Raw genomic sequence first — 8,566 nt, 5'->3', positions numbered from 1 at the left:
TATTAGTTCTCACAAATGATATTGGAAGAATCCGGACCTGAGGGTCTTGTAAGTCACTGTCAGGCTCTTGAGCATATTCTGGAGGCATTCAAAGCCTTGTGTTTCTAAGTCTTCAATCCCAGTTGAGTGCTGCTGAGTTCTTACTTAGCACTCATGGCCCTTTTTGTAAGTTTTCCTGGACCTCAGTTTCCCTAGGAGAGCTGACAATGCAGGATGATGGAAACCCCAATCTGAAATAGGTCTTGCAAGGTCATCTCACCCCATCTCCTGATGGAATAAAGGGATTCTATTCCTTGACTCAACCCTTCGCTTTCTGGGTGACCTTGGGTAACTCAACTTTCTTTCCCTTTTGTAAGGTGAGAAGCATTCTTTCCGACACACACTCCCTCTCACAAAGGAGAAATTAAGATTATAATTATAGCAGGAGGGCGACTGGGTGGCTCAGTTGGTTGTCAGACTTCAGCTCAGGTTATGATCTCATGGTTCATTGGTTGGAGCCCCACGTCTGGCTGTCTGCTGTCAGTGAATGGCCCGCTTTGGATCCTCTGTTCCCCTCACTTTCTGCCCCTCCCCCGCTCACGTTCACGCTCTCTCTCTCTCAAAAATAACTGAATATTAAAAATTTTTTTAATTATAAAAAAAGATTATAGTTATGGGGAAACTAAGGCCATTCTGAGGTTTAATCACCAAGTTTATAACCTGCTGTGCGTTGGACCAAAATTTGCAGGGCTTCTTTGTTTCATTTTTTAAGTTATTTGTGAGAGAGAAAGAGAGAGAGAGAAAATCCCAAGCAGGCTCCATACTGTCAACATGGAGCCTGATGCAGGGCTCCAACTCACAAACCTCAAGATCATGACTTGAGCTGAAATCAAGAGTGGGACACTTAACTGACTGAGCCACCCAGGTACCCCAAGCTAAAATGTGTTAATTTAGGAACTCCATTAACAAAATCTTCATTTGTATTTCTTTGCTGTGATGTTGGTTTCTCTAAGTACTAGCCTCCTGGGGGCATATTAAGCAGGATTTAATTTACAGAAAGGATCTGAAGGATCTGGTGGGGTCTGGAAGCCACGGCAGTAAGTTCTGGACCAAGTCGAATGCATAGGTCATGGTGGGTGACCACTTCATTCCTCTGAGAGATCATCCCTTCACCTTCTGACATTCTGTGGTTCAATTCAACAGACTGCCACCAGCCCCTGCTACTTATTTGATAGGCCTCTTGCGGTGAGCTGGAGAAAGTGAGGCAACTACCAGACCTCAGATCTGGCCTCGTGGGGCTCAAGGTTTTGTTGGGAAGGAAAAAACATGCATAGGCCAAGAGACAAAAGATATACTTTGGTGGAAAAAGCAGAGATCATACTGCATAAACCCAAAGAGCCTTTGGATGCTGGGCCCTTGTGCTGAACAGCCCTTGGGGAATCAGATAGTTCAGAGGTATATAAAGTTTGGCTCTGGAGCTAGAGTGTCTGGCAACCCATCCCTGTGGTGTGACTGTGCCCCAGTTTCCTCACCTGTAAAATGAGGACAATAATGGTACCCCCCCCCCATTCTCTAGTACTATTATAAGAATCAAATGAGTTAATGCATGTAACAGAACAGGACCTAGCATATAGTAAGCATTCCATGCATGTTAATCATTATATTATTCTTACTATTTATTAAAAAAAAAAAGAGGGGTTTTCTGGCCTGAGAAGCCCAAGCTCAGGAACCAGACTGCTTGAGTTCAAATCCTGTTTGCCACTTGCTTACGATATCACCTTGAATAAGTCGCTTTAACCTCTTGTGCCTTAGTTGCCTCATCTACAAAATGGGGAATAAAAATAGTGACCACCTTACAGAATTGAGCAGATTAAATGAGTTAAATCAAGGAAAGAGCTTAGAACAGCACCCAGCCCATCGCCCATTGTAAGAGTTCAATAAACATTAGTTCATTAGTAAGCAGAAATGTGATGCAGTCCTACCAGTGTTTGGGAAAGGCAGTTTGGAGGAGCGGGCGGCGGAATGCCATGGAATGGAAGAGCAGGGAAATTCGAGGATCCCAAGTGGGGGATGGGTTTCCAAGGCTCCAGCTGTGTTATCCAAAAGGCATCTGTAAGTCAGTCAACACCATACCATCCGTGAGCCAGAACAGCAAGTACCTGCACTCAGCCGTCAGTGTCAGTCCCTCGGTCCCTCAGGTGGGTTCCCTGAGCAGGGTCAGTGTGTCCCTCCCCCATTAGTTGGTGACCTTGAGCAACTCACCCTTGTGTGTGCTCAGTTGTCAGGAAGACAGGTAATACCCTGCCTCACTCCCTTGGAGGTGGGGGCAGGGTTGCAAGAAGGGGAAGGAGAGCTTGCAAAAGGGAAGGGAGCTTCTCAGATTCCAGAAGGTTTGAAGTCTGTCTTTGGTTCTGAGGGTGAGAACAGAGTGTGCCCCGGTTGCCAGTAACTTCTCTGCTTCTCCGTTTCCTTTCACTTGTGAAACTTGCCTCAGTACTGAAGGGGTGGGCAAGAGAGGGACGCAGCCCTGCTTCAAGGAACTCCCACTCCCACAGGTGAGGTAGGATACCAATCTCAGACGTACTAATCATGGGGTGCTTTATAATTCTCAAAGCACTGTCAGGTCTTTGACATTAGTTGTCTGGGCCTCCCTACCACTTTAAAGACCCCCACTACCCCTACACTCTCTTCTAAGTTAGAGGAGTCCATCTCCTGTGGTAAGCTTACTACATAAATGATCCCAGTACTACACCCCTTTCTAGATCTGTGCTTTTTGCAAAATAACTTTGTACCTCCTCCCTTCAGTAGGTGGAATCTCTTTCCTTACCCTCGTAAACCTGGGTTTACCTTTGTGCAAGGAATGCTGTGCTAGTCTGAGCCTAGGCTGCAAGAGAATTTTCTCTCTTTTCTGGTATCCCGCCACTGCCAAGAGAACAAGTCCAAGCTAGAGGATAAGGCCATGTGCAGGGGGAACCTACTCAGGCCAGTTGTCCCTGCTCAGGCCCTCACACAGGGGAGAGCACCCAGCCAAGATAAGCAGGGTCACTTACATGCAGATACATGCATGAGCCTAGCCAAGCCCAGCTTAGCTCAGCGGAGCCACCAACCAACTGGTAGACTCAGAATAACAAATGCTGTTTAGCCACTAATTTTGAGGGCAATTCGTCACATAGCAATAGCTGACTGATATACCTCCTAATCCCCATTGCCCAGATGGATAACCGAGGCCCACAACCAGTGACTTGCTCAGTGCTGCATAACCATTGGGGGGGCCCAACTGTGAATCAAACCTGGATCTTTGAGACTCACTGCTGCCTCTGTAATATGGACACAGACATCTAGACTTTAGAACTGTTATTAAAAGTTCCCGTTCATTAGCTTAGAAACCCATCAACCACACCTCACCTTATTTCTGTTTTTGTCAACTTGTTTTAACCCATGCACTCTTTGGATATACACAAAATGCTATGCTTTCTACCTCCTAAATTTATTGGAAACTGTGGGGTAAGTTTCTTTACCATTGTGCATTTGAGTTTCCCCATCTGTAAAATGGGGATATTGGACTACCTCATTGGTTAGGAGGATTAAATGAGTTCATGTTAGTCACGTGTTCAGAACAGTGCCTGACATCTAGCAAAGGCTATATAAAATAAAATAATAAAAGAATGTGACTAGAAATGAGCCACAGCAGTAGCAATTTTCCTAGGGGAACGTTTTATTTTGATCCTGAAAGCTGCATATTTTTCACTTGGGTCTGGTGACATCAGCATGAGTGTGGAGTCAGCCCATATGCCATAAGCTTTCTCTCCAAGATAGTGTGGGAGACATCTCGAGGATGACAAACCAGTTTTTGAAAACCAGGCATGCAGAAAAGCACATGAGTCCCTTCTTGAGAAGCACTGGTAGGCCATTATTATACATTTATCTCTTATTTCACAGAGGGCATATTCTTGGTAGGTTGCATGTAAATCAAATCCTAACATAAATCTATGTTAAAGCTTATCTGGGGAATCATTCTGCAAAGTGAAGATGGCTTTTTTTTTTTTTAAGTTTATTTTGAGAGAGAGAGACAGACAGAATGAGCGAAGGAGGGGCAGAGAGAGAGGAAGACAGCGGATCCAAAGTGGGCTCTGTGCTGACAGCAGAGAGCTCAATGTGAGGCTTGAACCCACAAACCATGAGATCATGACCTGAGCCGAAATCCAACACTTAACCAACTGAGCCACATAGGTGCCCCATGAAGATAGCTTTCGTAAAGCAGATCAGGATCCCTTTAAGGGACATTCAAAATTTTGACTAGAGATGGATTGAATTTCCTTGTGTCTAAAACAAATGTGTCCACCTGGGTTTCCCTCAGAGGACTCTGGTCCTTCTCTCTTCCCAGGAGAAGAGAGGTATAGCCCCCCCCCCCCCCCCGCCCAGTTTCCAGGGCTGGCTGTGCTGAACCTCAGAACAATGCCAAGAGGTCTCTTACTTCCTCTCACTTGGCTCTTGCTCTTGGCTCTTGTGGGAACCTGTGCAATTCCTGAGTCTACCAAAGTGAATGCCCTTGAAATCAGAAGGTACGGGGCTGTTGTCTGCAATGACTCTGATGTCACTATGCTGGCAGCCTAGACATGTAGCTATCAACTCCCTGGCTTCTTGCCTAAGGCAACAATCTGCTTAGAGCTTCCTTCACAAACAGGGGCATCTAAGAGAGAGAGAACCCACAGTTTTAGCAGATGCCCACATTTGGTTCTGTGAGCTGGATGAATATATGGATAGGGTAAAACTCAGTATCTGATGGTTCTGCCAGGCTGTTGGAATAAGCACAAGTATGAAGGAAGGTCCTAACTAACTTCTTAGCCTTCCTCAGACACCTTAGGCCCCAGTGATGTCCTGTGCCTTTGAACATACTATTCCCTTGTCTTCTAATGCTCAGTGTTCCTCCATACTCTTCCTCTAACCACCCCCACCCTGCAACACACAATGCCTCACAAACTTCTATTCATCCTTCAAGACCCAATTCAGAGGCCTCGGGTTCCAGATGGCACATAAAGTACATGCATTTACCGTCTCCATTAAAATAACAGAAGAAAAATTCTTTTAAAAGATAAACATGAGCTTTTGGCAAACCAGGAAAAAAAAAGTAAAATTCTTAGAAGATAGAAAGCAGGTGATATCAAACTGAAGGAAAAGGAGAAGCTGTTAAAGACACCAGAGGGAGCTCTGGGGAAGATCCAAGCAGGAATGGCCCTGATGACAGTCATGGGAATACACAGAGTACTGCTTGGAACTGCTGCAACTCTGGGGGCTTTTCCTGCCCCCCCCCAATAAAGTAACAGTCCAGGTTCAAGTGTGGTGAAATACTCTATAAATAAAGTGCCCCGGTCTGGGAAGGACAACCATAAAGGGCATCAGGGTTTGAAAGGAACAGAACAGAAAGGGACTGAGTGACTCTGATCCCCTAAACAGACAAAAAGGGGGTTGGGGAGAGAAGAGGACAGTGATTTTGTAGGAGTCCTCAATTACCTGCCCACTTCTTGGTCATACTCCTTCTCCTGATCAGTTAGCCCTCTGGATCAGGGGAAAGGCCTCCTGGCAGGCAATCCTACCCAACTCAGTAGGAAATGCACACCACCAGCACCTTTAGTAACTAATGTTTAGTCTTTCATTCATTCCCACAGGTACAGATGATTGAGTTCACCACACTCCCCAGTTTAGAGCACATTATCATCATTGATCCACCCAAGTCCCTCTCACATTTTATCTATTCTTGCTATCTTTGCTCCCCAATCTTATTCTCCTCCTAACCCACCCAGGCAACCACTGATCTGCTGCCTGTCACTATAGATTGCTGTGAATTTGATATTTTCTATTGTATTCTCTTTCATTAAAAATGAGGAGCTGGTTGGCACACCTGGGTGGCTCGGTTGGTTAAGCGTCTGACTCTTGATCACAGCTCAGGTCTTGATCTCAGGGGTCGTGAGTTCAAGGCCCATGTTGGGCTCCATGCCCAGCATATTTTAAAAAATAATAAATAATAAAAAGGAGCTGGCCTATACCTATGGCCGTAGTCAAGATAGACTAAGCTATACTTCAGGAACAACACAAACTCTCAGTGGCTTAACACAACCACAGCTATTTTTCACTCTCACCACATGTCTAATTCAGGTCCATGGGGGGCTCTGCTCAACACAGTCGCTTGGGCACTCAAGCTGATGCAGGTTCCATCTCAACAAATGTTCCCACGATCACTGTAGCAGGAATGACATGGCAGATCAGATGCTCACATTCAAAGCTTCCATCCAGAAATGTGGAAGAAAAACACCATTTCTGCTAATATTTCATAAAGCAAGTCACATGGCCATGCCTACTTGCAAAAGGAGTGGGGAAGGCAACTCCTCCAAGGGTGTCTATGAAAAGTCCCACCACACCCACAGAACTGACTTCATGACCATTAGTCAATCAGTGTTGTGAACCGTAGTTCAGAAAACACTAGTTTAAAGGTTTCTTATGTTGATCTGCAACCTGGCCCACTACAGATTCCTTCCACTGGCCCCAGCTCAGCCCCCTGGGGATACTCAAAACACCTCTGCACACCCTGCTTCAGAACAGTCCTATTTAGAAATGGCATCTCTCCTCCCTAGGCCTTCCCCTCTCCTGGCTTAATACCCTCAATTCCCTCAATTCCTCTTCCCAGGCTGAGACTTTCAGTTTCCTCTCTATCCTGGCCACCCTCCTCAGGCTCTACCCATTTGCCAGTGTACCTCCTAACATGTCACCTCAAAATGTGGTCTGAGCAGCTTGACATTCAACAATTCCCATTACTCTGAGGCATGAAGGCTGAGTAAGCTTAAGGATGGGACTGACCTTCAGAAGAGTTTTTTTGTTAAGCCAGTTATCTAATTTCCTCATTCTGCAAATACTACTGATAATCAAATTCCCAGCAGGAGGCCCATGGAAATTTGATCAGATCATTTTCTGGCTTAATAATCCTGCAACAGCTTCCAATTCCTCAGGATAAAATACCCACTCCTTCAAGTGGCCTGCAAGGCCCTGGTGCAGTTGGCTTACACCTGCTTCTCTGACCTCGTTATTTCACAGCCATCCCCTCCTACTAGATTTCAGCACACTAGACCTCTTTCAGGTCCTGGAATACACCCTCTCTTGCCTCAGGAGCTTCACAGTCACATGACCTGTTCTCTTGCTCATGCCCCACATCCCCGCTGCCTAGCTCACTCCTCCTCATCCTCAGGTCTGTTTAAACCTCTCTTCCTCCAGGCTAGGTTAGGTCTCCTGGGTGAAGATACTCTACACTTCTCTCAGTACTTTGCTCACTTATCATTCAGTTGAAATTCGTTTGTAATTACTTGCCTAGCTTGCCCAGTAGATTATATATCCCATGAGAAAAAGGACCTTGTTTTGTTCACCACTCTCTCTAGTATCTAGGATTGAGCCTAGCACCCAACAGATACTTGATGTGTGCTACTACCTAATTATATATCAAGCATTCTGGATTAGGGATGCAAAGATGCATACTGGCTTCCTACCCCAAGTAATTCCTAATCTAGGGATGGGTTGAGGAGAGAAAGCAAACATGGGAGGAACTACATTCATAGTATATATAGAGGGCTGGGAAAGCAGAGAGGAAGGAGCAACTCAGTCTGCTATAGAGGGATCAGGAAAGAAACTTTAGATTATGTGTAATTTTTGGAAAGTTTCTTAAGTGGTCTAAGCTTGTTTCCTGATCTATAAAATGGAACTAAAAAGAGTACCTCTCAGGGGGTTTGTGAGGATAAGAAACAATGATGCCTATAAAACAATGCTTAGCATCAGCCTGGGACAGATAACTGTTCGAAATGCAAAAGTGATTACTGTCACTGCTATTATGAATTAGGCATCAAGGGTAACTGCAGTTCCTGGCTTGGGCAGCAGGGCCCATGGTGGTGCTATGTTTGGAGATGAGGAATGCAGATGGGAAGAAAAGCAGGTTGGCGGGAGAGTGATTTGAGTTAGCCACTGGGACTCTGCTTGCCGCCCCCCGCCACCCACCCCCCGCCCCGTCCTCTTCTAAAGACCCTCAAGTTCTGAGACCTTCTTTTTTTAAAATAATTTTTTAATGCTTATTTATTTCCTGTTGAGAGAGAAGGAGAGAGGGCACAAGTGGGGGAGGGATGGAGAGAGAGAGAGAGGGAGACACAGAATCCGAAGCAGGCTGCAGGCTCTGAGCTGTCAGCACAGAGCCTGATGGAGAGCTTGAACCCACAAACTGTGAGATCGTGACATAAGCTGAAGTTGGGATGCTTAACCGACTGAGCCACCCAGGTGCCCCATCAAATCCTGAGACCTTCTAATCCAAAATTGGATTTTGGTTTTTAACTTTTTTTCTCAAAGGTTTTTAACTTAGGGCTTATGGATGGTCTTTGGGGAATGCCCAACCCCCTGAGATTATGTGCAAAATGTGTGTTTCCCCTGAGAATGCCAAAGTTTTTACCAGTCTCTCAGATAGATTTATGACCCCTGCCCACAACAAGCTGAAAACCACAGACCCAAGCTATCTCTCTAATGTAACCTATGGCTGCCCCAACATTTATGGCCCCCTGAC

This window comes from Puma concolor, chromosome C1 (genome assembly GCF_028749965.1).
Source record: "Puma concolor isolate L17-30 chromosome C1, mPumCon1.1.hap2, whole genome shotgun sequence".
Taxonomy (NCBI): Eukaryota; Metazoa; Chordata; class Mammalia; order Carnivora; family Felidae; genus Puma; species Puma concolor.
Note: the sequence above shows the minus strand (reverse complement) of the source record.